Genomic DNA, 12,616 nt, shown 5'->3' on the forward strand with positions numbered 1-12,616 from the left:
GTTGCTTGCGACTATTTTTGTTGCTTGTCTTGCATGTGATGTCATAGGCCATTTCCATGATGAATATACAGAAGTGTAATCTTCGCCATGATCATGTTTAATGAACCGATATGCTTCTGATTAACTCAGATTCTAATTTACACAAGGCTTCGCATAATTTTATAAAACGTCCCTTGATATGGAGATTTGTAATAAAACTCGATATGATTCAATATGTGAAACTTAAAAAAAAAAAAAGTGAAAAAGGAAAATTGTGGTTTGGCTGTAACCTCGCATCCAATTTGACTTCTAGTACTTGAGAAGAATGACTGCTGATAATACCCAATTCCCCTGTTATGGCTATGATCAATCTTTAATACCCCCATTATCACTCAAATTTGGTAAAATTGGATGAATTCTCATAGAGTGAAAAATTTACCCTCCATAAAATATAACCACTTAAATTTTCTCTTTTCTTGTTTTCCCATTTTAAAGTTTTCATTCTTTTTTTTTTCTCTTTCCTTTTTCAAGGCCTTCTAAAATTTTCTCTCTCTTTCACTTCATTCAATTTTTTTTTTGAATATACAGTAAAAGGTAATTTACATATAAACTCATTAAAATTCATGATTAAAGCCTGTCATAAAATAAGCCCGAAAAGAGCAACAAAGAAAATTAAAGAAAACAAATTCCTATAGAAACTAAGAAGACTCTCACCCTGCACCACACTTCTCAAAAAAAAAAAAAAAAAAACCTGCACCATAGATAAGAAAGTACCGCCCAAATCAACCAAGAAAATTTTTAATCTTTTTGTTCTTTTTTTACTTACCATTAATTATAGAATAACAAGTAAGGGCCACCGAAGACTTTTAAGGAAAAAAAATTGGAGGGTTGCATTGGCATTGGGTCCAACTAAAATGTAACTGTAGTTTCACACACCATTTTTTTTTCTTTTTTTTTCTTTTTGTGATCTAATCATTAGATTCAATCTAAAAGTTGCAAAGTTATTTCCACGGCATGGATGTAATTATTTGGTTATTAATATTGCAGTCCCTTCTATTTATGATGTAGAGTAGGAATCCATATTATACTAAGATATGTTTCCTTATTAATTAAGACTTAGGACTTTTAATTTCCTTTCCAATTTAGAGTTTTGTTTTCCTTTTACTTCATGATTTAAGATAATTACTACTAATATAAATAGCTCCCTATTGTTGCCTTTGAAGCCAGATTCGATTTCCATAATATTTTTAATTTTTAAATTTCTGCGTGAGTATTTGAGTTAATTAATTCTCGATATTCTGTAGAATCAACGAGTCTTAACTCATAAATTCGTGGAATTCTTTTGAATCAACATGAATTTAGCTTGTTCAAAATATTTCGGTACACGCAAAGATTTGAAAATTGAAAATATTATTGAAATCGAATGTGCCTTCAAAGGCTACATGAGATATCTATTTATATTAGTAGTAATTATCCTAAATCATGAAGTAAAAGGAAAATAAAACACTAAATTGGAAAGGTAACAAAATTCTAAATTGGAAAGGAAATTAAAAGTCCTAAACCTTAGTTAATAAGGAAACATATCCTAGTATAATATGGATTCCTACTTTGCATCAATTTACTTACGGGTCCTTCTATCTTACATGCATGTAAGATACATTCCTCTCACATGAATATAGTGTGGATCCCACACATGCACTATTCATATGAGAGGGATGTATCTTACATGCATGTAAGATAGGGATTGCCTTTACTAAAACAATAAGGAAAGATTAAGTTTCAAAATTTTAACACAGTAGTCCGTTAAAATATTTTATTATATGGGTCAAAGCTAATTTAGTAAATGAATATATTTACATATTAAAAATATGGATGGGTCATTTTAACTTGCTAAAATACTCTCCACCCCCATTTACTTAAAATACCAATTGGATTATAATAATATTATCTTGTGTTTAGTGAATACAAGATTGGACAAGGGCTTATATAAATTTTGACAATATTAAAATGAAAAATAAATAAATATTAAATAAATGCTTGGATAGTCATTTAAATTTCATTATAGAGTTTATATATAATATTTTCAAAATAATAAATTTTTATATGTAAATTTGAAATTATGTAAAATTACTTATACCTTATCATATGTATGAAGCTGATCATGTATTTATTTAATGTGAAAACAAATAAATTATATAATATTTATTATATTACTTAAATTTAAAATTATAAAGAATGAAATTTAAATTTAAAATTGTAAAGAACAAATAATAACTTAAATTAATAGATTATGGGAGAATACCTTTCGAAGAAAATTAAGATTAACTAAGTTTTAAGGCTTCTAACGTAACCTTTTTATTTTGTGTTGTTAACATAAGACAAAAATTTAGTCTAAAAAATTTATTCTAGGGTCTCCTAAAGGCAAAAAAACATTATTATCACATGATAATTTGGTAGCCCAAGCTGTATTATTTTTTGTTTACTTATTCATGCCAAACACCACATTGAAATTAAATTTTAGTAAAGTAAACCGATCCCACCATCTTTGGCCACATTCAGTAGGCCCTAATTGATTAGATCTTATTGTAGAAAGTAATATATAACTCGTTTTTTTATTACAGTGGTAAAGAAGAAAACATAGACACAATATATTTCTTTTGAGAAAATGCAAGTATTATTTTTCTGAGATTTTATGTTCAAGAAATTAATTTAATTTATGTAGTTAGAAGACTCTTTATTTTTTGATGTTTTAGAAGAATTATATGTTTGATAATGAATAAATTAAAATTTAAAGTAGGACAGACTGATTGAGAAGGAGATAGAGAGAATAGATTTTTTAGAATTTGACAATTATTATATTTTAATTGGGCTTATTATATAAAATTATTAAAACTTATGGTTTTTATTATTTATAGAAAACAATAGGGATTGCTGAAGAAAATGCCAAATAATTTTTTTGGGATTTTGAAATTATTATATTTTAATTGGGCTTATTGTATAAAATTTTTGAAACTTGTAGTTTTTATTATTTACACACAACAATAAGAATTGCTAAAGAAAATACCAAAATTAGGTGTTTGGTACAATGATTGCAAAGTAGTTTTGTCCAACTATATGTGGGAGAAATATGTCACGGTCCAACTGAGTTTTAAGTGTAAGCATTCATTCCTTAAGTATATTTCTGTACGTTTTGATTGATTTTTCTGCATAACTTGTTCTTTTTCCTTAATTATATTTATGTACGTTTTGATTGATTTTTCTGCATAACTTATTCTTTTTCCTTAAGTACATTTATGTAGGTATTTGATTGATTTTTCCGCATAACTTGTTCTTTTTCCTTAAGCATATTTGTGTAGGTATTTGATTGATTTTTCATATCTTGTTTTCATGGTTACGAAAATTAGGATATTCCCAACCATGAAGTATGATGACAATGAAGATGCGGGGATAACAAATGGGCAGGCTGGGCTGAGCTTGGCAAAGCTTAGCCCATCCCCGGTGTTTGCTTTGTGAAGTAAATTTAAAACCCGAGGTGTACCAAAGTTATTAATGCCTAACTTTATGTGATCTAGCAAATTAATTGAGATTCAATTGTTAAAATTCTTAGTATTATTTAATAAAATATACTTAGAGTATTAATTATTAATATATGATTATAATATATTTTGGATAATTTTTTAGAAAAAAACAAGATCTACCGCTTCCAAATGTCGATTATTTTAGTTTCAAACAATTGACAAAAATTAAAATTAAAATTTAAAAGAGGCTTTAGCTTTCGATGGATCCTCTACTCATTTTTCTTTTGGTTTTCTTTTTACGATCCACGGATTGGTGTTTGATTTAAGAAAAAAAAAAGTATTTGATACATTCAAACTATACATTACTTATAGCATACACGTGTTTGCTATAAAATCATATGTAAAAGACAGCTGAAGGCAAGATGGATAAAGAAACCATTTCCTTTGATGAAGCCATACAAAATAAATGCAATAGTGATAGTCTGATAGATGCCAAGTCTTATTGTACTAAAATAGCTAGTCAAAACAATCCTTACTGCCATATATAAGAAGAAATGGGAAAACAATGAATCAGTGAGATAGAGGCAAGAAGATCGGTATAATAACTTTGTCGCAATAATTTCTAGCACTCAAGAGTTGCATCAAACTAAATATTAAAATCAAGGACGTAAGTGCAAAATAAGTTCTAAAGGGCCAAAGTGATATTCTCCTGATGAAAAATGATAAGATTCAATATATAAATATCGAGTGATTGATGATATCTCCACCCCACGATTTTTGTGAATCCACCCCATTTTCACAAAATAATTATAAAAGTTGCATATTATTTTTGAAATTTTTAAATCAAGAAGAACTTTAATTCACTTTTTTGTGACTTAAATTTTTTTATTATATTTGATTATAAAGATTGTTTTGACATAAATTTAAATTGACTATTTTACCCTTATAAAGTAAAATTGTCAAGAATTTACTTTAACTTCAATATTTTTTAATTTGTACCAAATTCATTGTTTCTAATACTACTTTGTTAGTATGATGATTATTTTTTAATTAAACTAGCATAGTATCTTTATGGCACATTTCTCATGTAAATTATTAGGCTGTCAAATTTATGTCATTTACATATAAGGATAGTGAAATAATAATTAGGTTTTATTTAAAAATATTAGATTATAAATTACAAAATTAAATACCTAAATTATTAGATGTAAATAACTCATGTGTTTATGAGGGTAATTTTGTCTTTATATATCATAATAATAAAAGAGTAAAATAAAACTTATATTAAAATTTATAATTAAAGATGGTCAAAGAACTTAAGAAAAAAATTAATAGAAGGATTTAATTGATTAACTGTACAAATTTTTTATTAATTTGTATTTTTTAAGAATATTGTGAACACATTGTAATCATTTTCTAAAAGTGGAGTGGATTTACAAAAATAGTATCGTGAAAATATCCACCTCCATAATTATCATATGAAATGACCCGCCCCGAATATTTAGAGTGAGTCTATCTAATCTCGCCTAAACGAATTAATAATAATTCTAATATTTAAGAATTATACTAAAAATTCGACAGAGTCTCCTATGTAGTTATGACATCCCCAAACCTGTAATTTATAAAATTAACACTCCAAAAAATGATACAATAATCAATCAACCTCCACAACCAACTTTCTCAATCAAATACTAGTATCCTTCAAACATATAATGTCAAGAATACAAATATTTTATCCTTAATCACAAATAAGTAATAAATTATACAATTCAAAATATCTCAACAAAACATCTATGATTCCTAACACCATTACGTGGTCATAATTTCAAACTCTAACTATCGTTGCTGGGTCGACTGATGTACCTGCGAATCTCCTGTGTGGGGGGGGGGGAATATAATAAAAACGGAGTGAATATAAAACTCAGTGAGCTCAGTGAGTGGATAATAATTTTTGAAAAAATAAATTTACTTAAAAATGATTTAATTCTTCTCTAAACAATCTCATCAAAATATCATAAGACTTTAAATAAACTTATTTAATTTAAATCATGCACTGGAATAACAATATTACATAAATCTGCATAAAATCAATAAAATCATAACATTGATAATATCGAATACTGAATACCGAAAACTATCACCAAACAAGTACTCAGGGGAATAATCTCATCATATCCGGACCTCGACGGACAGACAATCAGGGAACCATCATGCCTTAGAGCTACAACGGATAGACGGGGAAATGCCATCTCATATCTCATATATCTCATCATGTCTGTTGTTGAGTGTTAGAAAATGCATATTTATAAAGGAGAAAACCGTCATTTTACATTTCAAGTCTTACTAACAACCCTTACTTTTATGTATTTAACCTTCTTGTGATTTAATTACATGTGTTTTATTTTAATTAAGTATTTTATGTATTTTAGGGGCATCATAGTCATTTCACAATAAACGAGAAATCAGATGGCAAAACAGACATCACTTTTGAACTCAGGACGGTCGAAAACCTTAGGAGGAGCATAAAAGGAAAAATAGCACTGTTCACATGTACGGTACTATTCACGTGTACGGTACTGTATACGTTACTGTTCACGACACTGTTCACATAGATGGACCGATGACGTGGGATTGACTGATGAGGTGTCACGATCCTGTTGGACTAAAATTCTTATATACTGTTGATGGTGACGTGGCAACATATCAGTGGACGAAAAATCTCACATACGGTGCATGCATCACACAGGATTATTTTCAACCAAACTGCGTTACTGTTCAAATTCGGGTCAAACCGTGTTACTGTTCATCCGCGTGGTCAAACCGTGGACTGTTGACTGATGACGTGGCGTAATCCTGAGCGTCCAAACTATTTTTAATCTGATAGCCATGATTTACTCCATGTATCTATAAAAAGGGGGCCTCTCCCCCCTAATTTGATATCTCTGAATCCATTTTTGGACTCTGTTTTCTGTAATTCCCTCTCCATCTTGTATTTTCTTCGTATTTTAATAAATTCCCATTTTGCCCCTAGTTCAATTATGAGTAGCTAATTTTCTTTCAAGCTTGGGTTGAAGGTGAAGTCTCAACATGTGTCATGGGCTTAATTTGGTAAATTTATTTTCTCTTACCCTCTAGTTTTTGTGGATGTTTTGACTTCTCGTCGACAAATAATACTAATCTTGTCTAGTACCGCTTTGGTTTCACCGGCCCTCTAGTACAAGGTTATTATTATTTGGCATGATAAGCCCTTAGCACCATATTGATTAGAGCGTGGTTCATGAGGTGTGGATTCCCCCCTCATGATTTAATTGGCATTAATAAGGAATATTTAGCCCATGATGCATGTTGATACGGATCCAGATATCCAAGTACGTCATTTCAATATAATTCTCTTCAATTTATTCTCGCCATTTCAATACCAATTTTAGAATTTATTCTCGCCATTTTAATTTAAGTTTTAGCATATCCCAAATCATTTCCACCACAAATCCAATCACCCATTTACAAAATTAATTCTACACAATTAAAATCCACCTCCTCGTGGGATCGATACTCGTCACCATTAGTCTATACTACAATAGATTCGTGCGCTTGCGAGTACATTAAAATTTGCACAACAAGTTTTTGGCGTCGTTGCCGGGGAGGTAAGTAATTTTAATTCATAGAATTAATTTTTGTGAATAATTTCTTTTATTTGTTTTCTTGTATTTTTTTTATTATTAAAAAAAAAGAAAAAGAAAAAAAAAGTGAATCTACATTTAAAGGTTAGTATTTCTTTTCTTTTTCTCTTCTTTAAAATTCTGTAATTTAATTTTCAATTTATTTTTCTTTATAATTTTTTTTTATCTTATTAATTTATTTTTAGTTAATTTATTTCACGTATTTGTTTTTGTGTATTTTTATAGAAATGTTTTAATAGCGCAATAAGGTTAGTATCGTAATTTCTCCCTCTTATTTATTTTTATTTGTTTTGTTCCCATCTTTATTTTCATTTTATTTGTTTTGCATGCATGGTCGTAGGTCATTATTACCTAATCTTGAACTTATAGATCTTGAATTAGAAAAAACACTTCGCACACAAAAGCACATTAAAAATAAATTTGAAATGGATTTGCAACCACAAGAGAGGCCATTTAAGGACTACTTCAGTCCCTTAGCTAATTTGAGCACATCATGCATAAGATACCCAAATGTAGCTGCTAGGAGTTTCGAATTAAAACCTAGTGTGCTAAATTGTCTCCTCACATTTTATGGCCTAGAAAATGAGGATCCATATAATCATCTGAATGATTTTCATGCCATTTGTCAAACTTTTAAATATAAAAATTTTTCAGACGATGATGTTAAACTTAGACTATTCCCATTTTCTTTAAAGGATAGAACTCGTTCATGGCTTAATACATTGCCTGCTAATAGCATTGCATCATGGGAACAAATGGTTACAAAATTTTTGAATAAATATTTTCCAGTGCATAAAACCAATACTATTCGCAGGGAAATCTCGGAGTTTACCCAGAGAGAGGATGAGCAATTTTTCGAAACATGGGAGCGATTCAATGGGCTACTCTTGAAGTGTCCACATCATGGGTACGAGAAATGGCACCAATGCCAATACTTTTTGGAGGGATTATTGCCGAATGTGCAAGAATGGTTAATGGCAACAAGTGGAGGAGAGCTAATGTCAAAAAGTGCATCAAAAATTTGGGAATTCTTCCAGCGACAAGCGGATAATTCCTAACAACGGAGTCGATCACTCAGGAATACTAGAAGGATTAAGGGAGTAAATGAGATTCAAATTGGCGAGTCAACTTCGGGAATCAAAGAAGTCAAGGAGATGGTTGAAGGTCTTGCTCGACAAATAGCATCGTTATCGACTGCTAAATCAATAGAGCCACATGACCATGACTCATACTCAGATCAAGTCAATGCCATAGGTGTAATAAGAAAACCATCTAATTACAACCCATACTCCAACACATATAACCCTGGATGGAGAGACCACCTTAATTTTTCATGGTCTCAAGGATTCCAACAGAATGGACCAGCAGCTCCAGCTCCACCAATGCAACAAATTTCTCAAATTCCTCAAGCCTCTCAGCCCCCATTTAGACCATACAATCAGAACCAGAACTACTCTCAACCCATACCATGGGAGGATTCATTCCAAAATCTCAAGAATCTTACTCACTCTACGATTGAGCAACAGAACCGCACCATTGATGGACTACGAAATGAGTTAAGAGCAGGCTTCAACTCACAAGCTCAATCAGTTTCAAGCCTCGAGAAGATGGTGGGACAACTTGCTTCTTCAGTTCAGACCTTGGCAATGACTGTTGAGAAAGGCAAATTTCCAAGTCAACCAGTGCCTAATCCTAAAGGAGTACATGAAGCAAGTACCAGTTCACCACAGCAGCATGGAGAAGTCAAAGCAGTAATGATCTTGCGAAAAGGAAAAGAAGTCGACAACAAAGTGGAGATGCCGGTGACAAAAGAAAATCAAATTTTACCTGTGAATGTTGAGGACTCACCACCGGAGGAAAAAGAAGAAACCAACCCACGAGAATATGTTCCTAAAGCTCCATTTCCTCAGAGGTTAGCGAAAGGAAAGAAAGGAAAATCCACAGGTGAGATTCTCGAAATCTTCAAACAGGTAAGTGTTAACATTCCTTAACTTGATGCTATTAAATAAGTTCCATCTTATGCCAAGTTTCTTAAAGACCTTTGTACTAAAAAGAGAAATATGCATGTTCAAAAGAAGGCATTTTTAACAGAAAACGTTAGTTCTATACTCCAACATAAAATTCCTTTAAAATGCAAAGACCCAGACTCCCCCACTATCTCATGTAGTATAGGGAACCACACAATTGAGAATGCTTTGTTGGATTTAGGAGCTAGTGTAAATTTGTTGCCTTATTCAGTATTTGTGAAACTTGGACTGGGAGAATTACACCCGACTCCAGTGGTGTTACAGCTTGCAGATCGGTCCACGAAAATACCTCGTGGTATTGTGGAGGACGTGCTTATCCAGGTAGACAAGTTTTATTTTCCTGTTGATTTCATTGTAATTGACACTCAACCAATACAGGATTCGAGGAAGCACATCCCCATTATTCTAGGCTGACATTTCTTGGCAACTGCGGATGCTCACATTTAATGTAGGACTGGAAATATGCAGTTGTCTTTCGGCAACATAACTATGGAGCTAAACATCTTCAATATTGCCAAACAACCTCACAGTGTAGATGATGGAATTGTTGATGTGGATTTAATTGAAGCATTAGTTGATGATACTTTTGTTTCAAACCTTAGTGATGATCCTTTACAAACATGTTTAACTCACTTTGGTTTGGATTTTGATATTGACAGATCAGTCGATGAGGTCAACGCCCTGCTTGACTCAGCACCATCTATGGACACTAATAAATGGAAGTCAAGAGTTGAGCAACTAGCACCATCAGAGAAGAAACTCATCCCATCATCAGAATCACCACCGAAACTCGAGCTCAAACCATTACCCAACACTCTGGAATATGCATTTTTGGGAGAAGAAAGTACTCTACCGGTAATCATCTCATCATCCCTAAATGACGAACAAAAAGGTAAGTTGTTGGATGTTTTAAAAGAGCACAAAGGAGCATTAAGATGGACCATAGCAGACATAAAAGGTATAAATCCAGTAGACTGCATGCATTACATTCACCTTGATGAAAATGCTAAATCTACTAAGGAAATGCAACGTCGGTTAAATCCTAATATGAAAGAAGTTGTTAGAACAGAAGTCCTTAAGCTATTAGATGCAGGTATCATTTACCCAATTTCTGATAGTTCATGGGTCAGTCCTGTACAAGTTGTGCCCAAAAAGTCAGGAGTCATAGTAGTTACCAATGCTGATAATGAATTAATACCCACTAGAGTAACTACAGGATGGCGTGTTTGCATTGATTATAGAAAGTTGAATTCTGTCACACGTAAAGACCATTTTCCTTTACCATTTATCGATCAAATGCTTGATAGATTAGCAGGCCATGAATTTTATTGCTTTCTAGATGGCTACTCAGGATATAATCAGATTCCCATAGCACCAAAAGATCAAGAGAAAACTAATTTCACTTGCCCTTTTGGCACTTTTGCATATAGGAGGATGCCATTTGGATTATGTAATGCACCTGCTACATTTCAACGATGCATGCTAAGCATTTTTTCTGATATGGTTGAACGATTTCTTGAAGTCTTTATGGATGACTTTTCTGTCTTTGGTGACTCGTTTGATCAATGTTTACATCATTTAACACTAGTTTTGCAGAGATGTATCGAGAAGAACTTGGTCTTAAATTGGGAAAATGCCATTTTATGGTAAAACAAGGTATTGTTCTCGGTCACATCATTTCGAGCAAATGTATTGAGGTTGACAAAGCCAAGGTGGATCTCATTTCTAATCTTCTTTCACCCAAAACAGTCAGAGAAGTAAGATCTTTCCTTGGGCATGCTGGTTTTTATAGACGTTTCATTAAAGATTTTAGCAAAGTTTCTAGACCCTTATGCAATCTACTTGCTAAGGATGTACATTTTTTCTTTGATGATTCATGTCTTGTTGCGTTTGAAAAATTAAAGCATTTGTTGACATCATCACCCATCATTCAGCCCCCGAACTAGAACTTACCATTTGAGCTCATGTGTGATGCATCTGATTATGCAGTAGGAGCAGTATTAGGACAAAGAGTTGATCGAATTCCCCACGTTATTTACTATGCTAGTATGACATTGAATGATGCACAGTTGAACTATTCAACTACTGAAAAAGAAATGCTAGCAGTAGTGTTTGCATTAGAAAAATTTCGATCCTATCTCATTGGTTGTAAAATAATTATATTCACAGATCATGCTGCTCTTAAATATCTTCTCACAAAGAAAGATGCAAAAGCTAGACTAATTCGTTGGGTGTTACTTTTGCAGGAATTTAACTTGGAATTCAAAGATAAGAAAGGGACAGAAAATGTTGTGGCGGACCACCTCCCTCGTCTCCATTTTGACACAATTACAGAGCTATTAATATTGAATGAGTCATTTCCAGATGAACAATTAATGAGTGTGGAAGTATTACCTTGGTATGCTGATATAGTTAATTATCTTGTTATAGGTAAACTTCCAGAGCATTGGACCAAGCAAGACAAGGCTAAATTCTTTGCAGAGATAAAGAATTTCTTTTGGGATGACCCGTATTTGTTCAAGTATTGTACTGATCAAATTGTTAGACGATGTGTCCCAGAAAATGAAATTCAGAATATTCTTTCATTCTGCCATGAACAAGCTTGTGGAGGCCAATTCAATGCTAAGAAAACAGCAACTAAAGTTTTACAATGTGGTTTTTATTGGCCAACTATATTTCGAGATGCTTACACTTTTTGTTCTTCATGTGATAGGTGTCAACGAATGGGGAGCATTACGCGAAGGAATATGATGCCACTAAATCCAATTTTAGTGGTTGAGATTTTTGATGTATGGGGTATCGACTTCATGGGACCTTTTCCCCCGTCTTTTGGCCATCAATACATATTGGTTGCTGTTGACTACGTATCGAAATGGGTAGAAGCAATTCCATGTAGAACCAATGATCACAAGGTGGTGATAGGATTTTTGAAAAGTAATATTGTCTCACGCTTTGGATTCCCTCGAGCAATAATTAGTGATGGTGGTGCCCACTTTTGTAACAAAGCATTCAAAGCTCTTTTGACAAAGTATTCAATCACACACAAAGTGGCGACTCCGTATCATCCGCAAACCAGTGGCCAAGTTGAGATATCCAATCGAGAAATAAAGCACATATTAGAAAAGACGGTGAGGCCGGACAGAAAAGATTGGTCATTAAGACTTGATGATGCCTTATGGGCATACAGAACGGCTTTCAAGACCCTGATTGGGATGTCACCCTACAGGCTAGTGTATGGAAAAGCTTGCCACCTACCTGTGGAACTCGAGCATCGTGCATATTGGGCTATCAAGAAATTCAATTTTGACATGCAGCAAGCCAGCTCAGAAAGAAGATTACAGCTGGCAGAACTTGAAGAAATTCGCAATGATGCATACGAAAATGCCAAGATTTACAAGCAACGAATGAAAGT

General features: G+C 32.6%; 1 non-coding gene across 1 annotated transcript; it reads right to left on the reverse strand.

The window, feature by feature from the left end:
* Positions 1–7,983: 7,983 nt before the first annotated feature.
* LOC127898977 (small nucleolar RNA R71) lies at positions 7,984–8,087 on the reverse strand. The gene has a single exon (XR_008050745.1). It is a non-coding gene; the product is annotated as a small nucleolar RNA R71 (small nucleolar RNA).
* Between the last annotated feature and the right edge of the window lie 4,529 nt (positions 8,088–12,616).

The sequence above is a fragment of the Citrus sinensis genome, chromosome 7 (assembly GCF_022201045.2).
Source record: "Citrus sinensis cultivar Valencia sweet orange chromosome 7, DVS_A1.0, whole genome shotgun sequence".
Taxonomy (NCBI): domain Eukaryota; kingdom Viridiplantae; phylum Streptophyta; class Magnoliopsida; order Sapindales; family Rutaceae; genus Citrus; species Citrus sinensis.